The sequence below is a fragment of the Chlorocebus sabaeus genome, chromosome X (genome assembly GCF_047675955.1).
Source record: "Chlorocebus sabaeus isolate Y175 chromosome X, mChlSab1.0.hap1, whole genome shotgun sequence".
Lineage (NCBI taxonomy): Eukaryota > Metazoa > Chordata > Mammalia > Primates > Cercopithecidae > Chlorocebus > Chlorocebus sabaeus.
The window spans coordinates 99336271-99348984 of record NC_132933.1 but is presented as its reverse complement, the minus strand read 5'-3'; the positions used below and the strand labels follow the sequence as shown (position 1 = coordinate 99348984).

Sequence of the window (12714 nt, the reverse complement as noted above, 5' to 3'; positions counted from 1 at the left end):
AGGAAGACTCATTATAGGTTACTAAGGTTACAACAGAACCTTGAACACCTTGAATAGGAGGGGCCTGTATAGATGGAGAGAGATCAAGGTAACCAATGTAATACACATTACAGAACTGGCTAAGACCCTTCAGAGGGTATAAATGTGACTACTAAGGAGTTCCAAAGTGAAAACCTACTCTTTGGAACATTAAGTTATCACTGGCCAAAGTCTCAGACCCAAAAACCCCATCCCACCTCACCACTGATGATCCCACACAGACCTAAAGTGTCCAGACACATTTTGTTAAACAGCCATTATTTTCACTACCCTGACTGTCCACCTCTGAGGCGTTGAAGGAGTTATGTGAAATAGTACATTAAATAAATCACCATCTACCGATCACCTACCATGTACTAACACCTTACATTTTCTCTTTAATTCCAATAACCGTATGAATAAGGTATTTCCCCAGATCATAACTGATACAGGTTAACTTGCCCAAACTGACAGACCTAGTAAGTGGCCAGGTCCCAAATCCGGAATTGCCTGGGCTCCATGATCGTCCCATGATTATAAGGCTTCTCAAACCTTTCCACCTAAACTCTAATAAAAAGGTAGAGAAGAATGAAGAGGCAGGCTAGGGAGGTTAAGTGGAAAGAGAAAAGTAGAACTTGATAGAAAGTTCCAAGCTATCTTTGGCAAAAACAGAATTTCTTTTGACTTCACCTTTTATCTCAATTCCATTAGCTGATTCCAGGTCTGGGGCAGAAATGCACAAGAATGAGCCTGGAAACATCTTGACATACCAGATAGCAAGGAAGCTCTATCAAAGACTACTAGAGAGCATGTCAGTAAGAATCAGGAGCCAACTTTAAGAGAGTCCCACTAGCCACAAGTGGGACAATTTGAACTTCGCTAAGGATCAGAACTGCAATGTATTGAAACCCATCAAATGTTTACATCTATGGATGCATAGTTATATATACACTTACATGTGTAACCTTTTGAAGATGACAGGAAACCAATTCATCATCTTGAAAGCAATGTTTAAAAAAATTGAGTATTTATCCTGCTCTTCCTATATAAACTATATTGCTGAGTAACCAAATAAAACATAAGGGAAAACATAAAATTATTCCAGCTAACAGATGAAAACAAAATGATAGCATTAGAACGTCACCATTTTGTAGCCCCCCCCAACAAATTAATGGATCCAAAAAATTCAAGTCATCACAACATAGTCAACGTTGTGAATGAACACCTTCCCCCCACCCCCCAATGTATTTGCCAAAGGGAATGAACCTGAAATTTATCAAGCCTCTAGATCCAGCTGCCAATTTGCAGGAAATAGAGAAGTATCACCTGGGAACTTATCAGAAATGCAAAATCTGGGGCCCCTCCTAGATCTACAGAATCAGAAACTCTGGGAGTGGGGACCAGCAACCTGTCTTAGGAAGCCCTCTAGGTGATTTTGATGTTCCCTAAAGTTTCAGAACCATTGTTCTAAGCACTTTATATGCACTAATTCAGCTAAACTTCTTCGGAACTCTACAAGGCAGGCAGTACTATCATCATTTTACAGATGAAGGACTGTGTGGCACAAAGCGGTTAAGTAATTTGCACAACATGGCGCACCTGGTAAGAAATGGGAGTCAGAACTTGAACTCTGTGAATCTAGCTCCAGAGTTCATGTTCTTAATCGTTGTGCTGAAAGGTCTTTCCACCTATAAGAACTCAATTGTCAGAATGCCGTAATAAAGAATAGTGGAAGTTTGGAAAAAAAAAAAAAAAAGGAACCAGGAGAAATATGCCTCACTACAAAATAGACAGGCATATAAGGAAATAATCATAGCAAATAATGTACCCAAAGTAATTTTCCAAAATCATTCCAAAACATAAACAGCCACCAAATGCAATATACCCAAGCACTGCTGGGGCAATTATCTCTGATATCTAATCACAAGGACCTAAAACCTGGGTTGTGCTAAAGGTGGTACATAAATTCATGACAGTATCTTCAGATTCACCCATCTTTTAAATCTAAATGGTTATAGTGAAAGGTCATTCCAGAATAATTCATCTCCCTACTTTTAGTCACCATTTACTTAATGACTACTGAAAGAAAAAACTGCTGTCTTTCAATACCTAAGATTACACAATCAGAATATCAAGAGTTGAAGAATTTTAACATTCATCTAGTTCGATCAGCAGTCCAGACTGAATCAGATCTACAATCCCAATCTCCATGTAATGGTACATTCATAATAAATTAAAACATTCCAACTTTCTGTAAAATCACATTATGGGATCACTCTATGCCACCAACTGTAATTTTTAAAGCCAAATGACTAAAAACTTTTAAAGAGAACTTAAAAGTTGAAAATGCTCAGGTTAACAGCCCAAACAAAACCTACAGTTGTTTTACTCATAGAGCCACTTCTTCACTACCTGTAAGGATTTCTATATCCAGAAGACCAAGCTGGTCAACAAGTACATCAACTTTTAACAACTCAACACCTATGACACATCAAACGACTTAAAAGTTGAATTATTCCTGACATTAACATATATAAACATCTAGTAATCAGTCATTGAGGAAACAATAATACAGCAAAACACCAAAAGCCCAAGTACTTATATCAACCTTATAGATAGCGAGATCATTGTAAAGCAGTCTAAAATGGTTACAACTACACAACAATCAACAACTTAGTCTTACTCCAGAAGAGGTAACATGGAATGTGAAGGACAAATATTTTCAAAGCAACCAAGTTTGGCATTTCAATAACACTTTGAACTCATGGTTGAAAACACACAACAGAAGAAAAAAAAAAAACACCAACAGCATTTCCATTGTAAATCTGCAGCTAAGAATTGTGGGAAAAACTCAAATACTGGAACGCCTACTGTGTGCAAAAACTCTATGAACAATTGAATTATCCTAGTTTCACAAATTCAGGATTAAGTGATTTCGTCCAAACTTCCTAACTACAGAAAACTCAAGGCTAAGTATCTAATCACTATATCCAACGTGCCTCAAATTATTTTTGTTGAATTCACGAATTTACCGCAACTCCCAAGAAATCACTTCATATTTAATCAATTTTCAACCAGTGATTTATTTCTCCATTAATGAACAAATAATTGAAAAGGCCTGAATTCATGATCCATAGCACTTGGTTGATTCACAATCATATTTCATCTAAATACTTCAAAAACTTTCACTTGTTACTTCTACCCTCCCTGCCCCTTGAAATTACTCTCATTTTAAAGGCAGGCACAAGTGTGGCCTTGCTCTGCCCGTTTGTGCCTAAGTCAAAGGCTGACTAGAGCCTAATGGGTCCAATTTCCATTCTTAGGTTTTGGCCATGGAAGGGACACAGGGTAGATCCCAGAATGGGCAATGCTGCACAAGGAAAGAAATGAACAGTTTAAAGGAATTTATGCTAAGGAAACACAAATTTCAGATGAAATGAAATGAAAAATCACAGTAGGAAAACTAAGGTTGTGTATAATAGCTGAAAATCAAGATGTAAGTAGAAGCTCTCAAAAATTGTTTTAGTATTGCCATTTCAAGAACTGTGTGACAGCCACGAACTCATTATTAGGTCTTAATAGCTTAGAAGTTATGGGTCAGAACAGCTGAGATACTAAAATCAAAAGAATAAAAAGCAACATTATAAAGTAGTATAAAAATAACTAAATCACCTAAGGAAATTGAAACCATGCATGAAAAACCCCAAAGGCACAATCAGGTCATTAGGAAACACTAGCTTCTTCCACCAGGAGGCCTACTTTTCATGTGGAGCAATAAGCAAGGCCAAGACATGGAACTGAAGTCAGGTATCAAATCAGACTTTGCCACAGAAAAAGGAATCCATGACTAGTTATTTTAGGATAGTGCCTAGGACAGCACTATCAACTCCAACTGGGATACAGGAGATTATAGCCATTGTTCCCTTATAATGGGTCCTCCAGGGTCTTTAATTTAGCAAGAATGGGTTAGACAACACTACTGGGCTGTAATCCCCAAATATAGGGAGCAGGAAACTATATATAGGACAATTTCTTCAACAAACAAATTGGAAGAAAAAAAAACAAAAAAGACAGAATCTGCAGATTAAAATAGATTTAAGGGCTGTATCAATGCTTTGCAATAAATGTGCTTTCTCAGGATCCTGATTCAAACTGTAAAAGAAAAAAAAAACAGAGCTTAAAAAAAATCAGAGAAATCTGAACATTTTATATTTGATATTTTTAAATATTTGTTAATTTTTTCAGTTGTGATAATAGTTTTGATCTTATATTTAAAGAGCCCTTGCCTTTTAAAAATACAAACAAGTATTTTACAAATAAGTATGACAGGGATTTATTTCAAAATAATCCATTGATGGGGGCAGTCGTTAGAAGTATAGATGAAACAGGCTGGGCATGGTGGCTCACGCCTGTAATCTCAACACTGTGGAAGGCCAAGAAGGGAGGATGGCTTGAGCCCAGGAGTTTGTGAGCAGCCTGGGCAACACAGTGAAACCCCATCTCAATTTTAAAAAATTAAAAAAAAAAAAAACAGAAGCATAGATGAAGTAGAATGTGCAAGTTGATACTATTAGAGCTGGTGATGGGTAAGCGGGGGGATTTTTACACTATTCAATTTTTGCATGTTTGAAATTTTTCATAACTCTTTAACAAGAATTGGTTAGACATAATGCCTTGCAATTTTATTTTCTGAATGATGCCTAGGGTGATTTAAAAAATCATGTACAGACATCATTCATTTAAACAATTTCCTTTAATGCAGTAATGAGCTCCACTTTAACAAAAGAAGCAACCAGTACCACATCAGATCCAGAAAATGGAAGAAACCAAAGTAGCTCAATTACAGAATGGGAATACATCCACCCCTACTATCTCCATTCCAGGAAGTAAAATACAAATACTTCCCACAGAGATTTACAAAAACTAACCTAAAATCACAGCCAATCATACTCATCCTGGTGGGAAATTCCCCACACTGCTCCAACAGCTTCCCGAACCTTCCTGACCAAGTTGGCCTGCTGGTTTCTCTGGATCACTAACCCACTCAGGTCAGGCTACTGGAGGACCTACAAAAAATAAGTTGGGGGAGAGGAGTGAGATACACAACACATTTATTAGTATGTGTGAGGAGGGTTAACCATTCTATTATGTTCAAACATAGCCAGTTATTATTTCTAAAGCAATAGTCCTTACATATCTATTTGCATTTTTTAGTACCTGCTTTGAGAAGTAACTGAAGAATTCAGAACCAACAACTGTAATACTTCTAACACTTAGACTAACATTCCTGCAAACAACTCAGTTCAACCCAAACGAAATTACAGAAGTCACTTTATTTTTTAGACAAGTTTCTACCCTCAATATAAACTAACACTAAGGATATATTTGCTTTATTGTTTCTGTGAAAAAAAAAAAAACTGTACATATAAAAATTATTCTTCACCTTCATACATGCTTTTTGGCCATACTGGGAGACAAACGATAAACATCCTGGCAACTCAGGTTGAACTTTGCCATTGAACCTTAGACAAAGTTTTTATTTGGTATTGTCACTCCTTCCTCTCTTCTCAGAGATCTACCTAGAATAAATTAAACTTTTAGGTCACACCTAGATTATCATTCCCAGATTTATTCTAATGCTCAATAAGGGTCAAACTGAAATTGAGGTTTAGTAAATTTGTGATCACTGCTTAACCCACTGTAAAATGCACCAATGCAAAATCTCAAAACAAAAAGTGATCTCCTGCCCTCCAATGAAAATGGGAGAAAATTTTATTACCTACAAACCACTTCAAATTAAATAAAGCAGACCCTGAAGTTCAAAACTACAGTCCACATACAGCTAATCGTGGGATGGTTACCTCCCGCAAATTTTAAATCCTAGTAAACTTTTCACCACCATGTTTCTACTTCAATTCCCATCACCCAGCCGAAGTAAAATAATGGGAATAGTTGTGCTTGTATTAAACGGTTGTTGCTAGAATTAGTTAAAAAAAAAAATTGTAAAATGTTACACTTTAATATTGGTCTAATCAATATATTAACAGTAAGGAAGCCTGTAATTTCAGCACTTTGGGAGGCTGAGGCGGGCAGATCACAAGGTCAGGAGATCGAGACCATCCTGGCCAACGTGGTGAAACCTCGTCTTTACTAAAAATACAAAAATTAGCTGGGCATGGTGGCACACGCCTGTAGTCCCAGCTACTCTGGAGGCTGAGGCAGGAGAATCACTTGAACCCAGGAGGCGGAGGTTGCAGTGAGCCGAGATCACGCCACTGCACTCCAGCCTGCCGAGAGCAAGACTCCATCTTAAAAAAAAAAAAAAGGAAAACTTTATCCAAATCAACTATAGTCACATCTGTTTAATAAGTACGTTAGAAAATATAAAATGGCAATAACACAACAGGAAATAGTGTATTAAAGAGCCAGCAGTAATTCGCTATGGAAAAGAAGCTTGGTATTTCAAATGATCTTTCTCTCTTAGATAGGAATTATCTTGCTCAGGTAAGAAGATGCCAAACAGCAGATCCCCACACTGATCTGAGGAACCAAACAAATGAGGGAAGGGAAAAGTAGCATGAATACTTGAAATCTAGCTAACAGAAGTTCCTTTTACCACTGTGAAATGCATGGCACCAAATTACTTTTGTAGAGTGAATGACAGGACGGACTGCCTTTGGAGGAGTGGAAGAAATGAGTAGGCAGGGCATGAGGCACCCCTTCCAAAAGGTAGAACACTTGGGTGTGGTTCTTGACAGGAACATTATGGCTGGTGGTCATTCCAGGATAGTGATTACGCACTGAAATTCCTAGACCATTAGAAGGAAACAAAGAGTGGGAATCACGTTCAAACATCATGAACCATTGGAGATAAAAAGTTTGGCCTATGAGGAAAAAAACATAAGTTATAGATCTGGCCTAGAAATATACCAAGAATGTACAGTTAAAGAAACAAAAATGTCTTATTCTTTCCAGGTCATAAAAGTAGCACATGACACAGGTACATCTACCAATACATTCTTACACCAAAAAGTAATCTTAATTTATCATGTGCCTACCATGAGTTAAGACATTTTACTTTTTTTTTTTTTTTTAAACTAATTCTAGCAACAACCCTCTAAGGTAAGCACAACTATCCCCATTATATAGATGAACTGAGAATCTGAAATTTTGCCCAAGGTCACAAGGTTCAATGTGAACCCAAAACACACACTATTAATTCCACCATACCAGGCCGTGCCTATGACTGGGGAATGTTGGTATCTCCTCAATCTATGCAACACTGGGGCTAAAACAATGCTGAACATGTAATCTACAAAGGAGAAAAAAATGATAGGAAATTAACTGCCTACAGTAACGGTGGCATGGGGGGTAGAGAAAATAAAGACAGGGCAGATTGAGGGGCAGGACAATCAATGCTGTTTTCTAGTAAATGGAAGGGGTAAAATGTAGGGGAGCCTGAGAGGAGGGTTATCTTCCTTCTAGGGGATTCAGCTCCTGGAAAAGGAGTATGGGGAGTGGGGGATAGAAAGATTAAGAAGTGAGAAGCAGGTAAGAGGTACTCAGCAGCAAAAACAGATGTCCACAGACCAAGAGGCTCCTGGAAACTCAGAGCAAGGCAGGGAAAAGGGGCGGTTCCCAGGCTTGCAAGGGAAATGGAAGTGGGATGAAGACAGAAAGCGGGCTTACTGGAGGGTTATCCTCTACAGCCTTTTGAGGGGGAGGAATGAGGAAGGGAAGGCTAATGGCCATAAACGAAAAGGCCACTTAAACTGCAATATCCAACCACCGACCCGTTCAAACTTTCGCTTAACAGTGGTTTAGCAGCATGCAGAGCTAAGAAATCCGGATCAGAGTCATACAAACATGAAGACTTGAGGAAATGGAAGGCTACTATGGCTCCATCCACAAAGATGGAGTAAATGCAGGCAACAGGATAGGCTCTATTCAACGCCTGCGCCAAGGGGACCAATGGAAGGGGGAGACGAGGCGGGCTAGGGGACTCAGGCTAACCTCGAATTTAGAAGAACTGGGGAAGGAGTCACAGGAAAAAGCTTTGACTTCCCCCTCCCTTAAATACGAACCTCAACTATCCACGTAGATGAAGATTAGATGGGACGATAGAATTAGGAGGGGTGTGGGGAGAGGAGGAGTACGCCAGTGACACTACTGCTTGACCCCTAAGCCTTAGCTCTAAAACCGCGGGAGTTGGCGAAGATGACCCCACCTCGAGAAAAACCAGGGTACTCATCCGGGTCGTCGGAGGTGCTGAGAACGGAAGCTGGCCGGCAGAAAAGGTAGGGGATAGGGGCCAGTCGTCGTTGGTTGCTCCTCTCTTTCCCACCGTTCAATTTAACCCCCAACCCCACTCCACAGCGAACTCCAGACTCCCCTCCCACCCTTCCCAATCCGCCCACTGCGGCGGCGACAACGGAGGCGTTGACCGATCGGTGGAGCAAAGGCGGGCCCACACGCGGCCGAGGCCCGGGAAATGGTGTCGCCTCAACGGACTAGAAACTAGGTGGTCTTCGCCTCAGGTCTGGTTTACCGGCACCCCGGCGTTTCGCCAATCGTCACCTCCTTAACGCTGCGTACCTCAGAGGCGTCATAAAGGCAGATAGCCAACACCTCTGTGCTGGGTCCTGGCCGGACAGACATCAGCCTCCGCCGCCATCTTAACAGCAGGCGGACCGACCCTAGTCACTGCCCCCCCCACCCCTGAGCTACCTCAGCCACCGCCAACGAATCCCACGAGGACGTAACCCCGCTCCCGCGAGAATTCTCCGGCTTAGAACGGCACGAGCCGAAGACCTTGCCGCCGCCTCCGCGGCTACCGCAGTCAGTAGCCGAGCCACCGCCGCTTCCGCGCGATCCCGCGAGAGCCTCTACCGGACGGGAAAAGCCTGAGCCCAGCCCTTTCCAGACCCCTCCTCCCTCCCACCAAAGCCGAAGTAGCTACAGCTTCACCCTACGCGAAGCCAAAAGCAAATGACGCACAACCTAACGAAGCAGTGAGGGGCGGAGCCAACCTACCAGGGCCGGCTCCCGCATGCGTTGAGAACTATCGCGATATTACGCTTTAGCTCGGCGAGACCTTCTTAATTCACCGCAGGATGCCGCCCGCGCCTCGCCTTTAGGAAACATAAGATATCGCGAGACCTGGTGCACACTCCTAAAAAGGAGAAAGGCGGGGCTTCGTGAAAATGACTGGGAGTTTTTCGGGGGAAGGGAGGAACCTCCCGTCCTGCAGGGATCTCGCCTACCACGAGGTTTCCGACCCACTGCGGAGCTGGCTGCCAAACCTCGCGATGACACAGCTCAGCGCCAAATCTCGGCCATGTCCTGAAAACTGCCTCCGCCCCCGATCTAGGTGTCTAGAGCCTAGTGCTTGAGGAAAATTTAAAAAGTCAACCTGTTTATTCTCACGCTTCCGGGCAAGGCTGTACCAATTAGCCAAACTCCATTCTGGAAGGGGAGCAAAGAGTCCCCCATTGTTACCTGTCTCCAGGAATAACATATTTTCCTGGACTAACATTTAAAAGACGTTCAATCCCACAGTAAGCACATAAATGCAAATGAAAACAATGACATAACATTTTTTGCCCATTAGATAGGGAAAAAAATTCTTAAACCTGTATTATCCAGACTCCTTCCCTCGCCGCACTGCAGGCTAACCTGAATCCATCTTAATCTAACTAAAGACCATATCATTAGTTCTAGTTCCAAAGTCACCAATTTTAACTACTGAAGCTTTACCTTGGCATAACCAAAAAGATTCAATAAAGTGGTTTTCTCCAAACAAAGGAGTCTGCCCTCAAAGGAATATTCAAGCTTCGGGGATGGGGGGGAATGCCTGAATATGGCAGTTTTTCCACGTCTAGCCAACAGTGTTTCTCCAACAAATCTTGGGATCCAATCTGGCTCGATTTGTGGGCTTTTCCATTCTAATGCATTGTTCTGTCCGTTCTAATTTAAATAGTTCCTTTAGAGTACATTTTAATAGCCAGTAGTACAAATATCCCTATTTAAAACTTACGTTTTAAAATATTTTTTCAGTTATTCTTAGCCATTTTTCCCCCAGATGAACTTTAGAATCATAGTAAGTTCCAAAAAAACTTGGTATATTTATTGAAATTGCATCAACTGTATAAACCAATATAGGAAAAATGGACATCACTACAATATTGAGCCTTCTTATTCAGAAGCATAGTATTCCTTCTCCTTTAATGCAGATGTTCTTTTATGGTATTCGTCAATAAAGTTTTATAGTTTACTTCCAGGTATTTTTATTCGTTTCTCTTGCGAACAGGTTTTTTTATTATTAAAATTTCAAAATGCTTATTGCTTATAAATAGGAAAACTGCCTATCTAAACTATTGATATTTGCCTATTTACAAACAAAAATATGATCAATTTCACCAGTAATCAGGGAAATGCAAATGAAAACAATGACATACGATTTTTTGCCCTTTAAATTGGCTAAAATTACAAAGACTGATAATACGTGTTGGCATAACTGTGGAAAAATAGGCACTCTCGCACAACATTAAAGAGTGTAAATTAGTACAGGCTTTTGGGAAGGCAATTTGGACAAATGTATAAAAATTCAAAATGCATATACACCCTGACCCAGCGATTACTCTTCTAAGAATTTATCCTACAGAAATACTCATACATGGCATGATATATATACACAAACCCATTCATTATGGCATTGCTTGTAATAGTCCCCTCCCTCCCCCAACAGAGAAACAAGCTAATGTATATCAATCGGGAAATGGTTAAACTGTAGTACAATCATACAATGCAGCTGTTTAAAACCCGACATAAATTTGGATTCCCGGATATAAGAAGATCTACAAGATATATTCTTAGATTTTTAAACAAGCAATTAGTCGAAATGAATGTGTGTGAGTATGTGTAGTACCATTTAGATACCAAAACATATATATGCAACGCCTAGTAGTTACCCGCGAAGCCTGCCTGCCCGCCCCTCACCTTCCCTCTCCTCTGAGGCCGCCTTCCTCGAACCAGTGAGAAATGCTGAAGGCCCGGCCTCTACTCCCTCTTTAGGGCCACTTGGCCATGGCTAATGCCGGTACCTCGCATCCCCTCTGTCAGTCGCTCTCTCGCCGCGCCGCCGGCCGCTGCCCGGCTGCCCCCGAAGATGCGGCTAGCTCTCTGCTGGCGCCGGCCGAGGCCTGGGGGAGGGGAGAGGAGGCGGGGTTCAGGGAGGGTTGGGGCAGGCCGCCCAGCCCCTCCAGCAGCCTTTCCCGCAGGCTCCCCAAGGCCGCCACCTCCGCGCCTCCGCGCAGGGTCCCGTGGGAACTCCCCCCCCCCAACCTCGCCACTGCCACCCGCGAGAAGCCGAGAACGGCCGCGCGTACAGAGCTCGCTCCCCAGTCCAGGGATAGACGCTCACCTCGGCCGCAATGGCTCCGCGGGGCCCGCAGGAGCGTGCGGGGTCCGCGGCCCTGCTTCAGCCCTGCTTCAGCCCTGCTCCAGCCCTGCTCCCCTCGCTAGCCCTCAGTCGAAAGCCTCCTCGCTCCGGCTCAGCTCAAACTCGATTTGGGGCTCCACCCACCGCACGCGAAGCCCCGCCCCTGCCCCTCGGGAGGGAGCTCCCTCCGCGGTGAAGCTGGGTCCCTTGCAGGGGACCGCGCCTGAGCTACCCGAGGCCCAGTAAACGCAACCATAGAGGATGATAGGGTCGCTAAGAATTGGGATTTGATTCGAGGCACGGTGGAAGCCGTGGAAGAGAACATGATTTGATCTGATTTACCTTTAAAAATTAACGACCTCGCCAGATGCCTTGTGAAGAATGGGGAGTGTGGGGCAAGAGGGCAAGCCTGGACCCAGAGCGGAGGGTGGGAGACGACGTGGGACGCCAACCACCCAGAGTTCACGCGAGCAAACCCTTAAAACACTTCAGGCACATAGTAAGCCCTCAATAAACATTCTCTTTTTCTCCTTTGCTTATTTGGAACGGCAGTGCGATTGACAAGGATCCTGTAGAGGATCTGCATCTGTAAATACATGGGAATAAAAAGGACCCGGTAGGAGATCCCCTGTTAACCCTACTTAATTATTGTGGGCTGCGGACGACATTGGAGGGACGAGGGACTTTGACTTGGAACTCTAGCTACTTCGATAAGGTTTCACTTTTTAATAAAAAGTATGTATTAATTTAGTATTTAAAGACAAAAGCACTATTAAAAGAACTCCTGAGACATCGAGGAAATAAAAACTGTAATTATACCCTCCACTTCTCTGATTCCAGCCCTCCAGAGCAGTGGTTCATCCCTCGAATTGAGAATCTGCTGAATGGATCCCCCACCCCAATGTATACTTACACATAATATTTTGTATATGATCTCAGGAGATGTACAGGGCCCCTTCGAGATACATTGTTGCTTTAAATATTTTTACTTTTTTTTTTTTGAGACAAAGTGTCACTCTGTCACCCAGGGTGAAGTGCAGTGGCATGGTCACGGCTCACTGCAGCCTCGACCTCCTGGGCTCAAGGATCCTCCTGCCTGCCTCCGTCTCCCAAGTAACTGGGACTACAGGCATGCGCCACCACGCCTGGATAACTTTTTATTTTTTGTAGAGACGGGGTCTCACTATGTCGCCAGGCTGTTCTCAAACTCCTGGGCTCAAGCAGTTCACCCGCCTCCGCCTCCCAAAGCGCTGGGA

At 42.6% G+C, this 12714-nt stretch overlaps 1 protein-coding gene across 7 annotated transcripts in view; it reads right to left on the bottom strand.

Moving 5' to 3' along the window:
- HUWE1 (HECT, UBA and WWE domain containing E3 ubiquitin protein ligase 1) overlaps positions 1-11567 on the bottom strand; it is a 153999-nt gene extending 142432 nt beyond the window's left edge. For 6 of the 7 annotated variants that reach the window (XM_073013656.1, XM_073013658.1, XM_073013659.1 and 3 more), the window contains exons 1-2: positions 5462-5597; positions 4947-5084 (exon numbers count right to left, since the gene is read on the bottom strand). The gene's annotated coding sequence lies outside the window, so the exon portion shown is untranslated. Of the gene's footprint in view, positions 1-4946; positions 5085-5461; positions 5598-11120; positions 11220-11440 lie in introns of those variants that run through there. The other variant, XM_007991784.3, reaches the window with a different exon arrangement.
- Positions 11568-12714: the final 1147 nt, after the last annotated feature.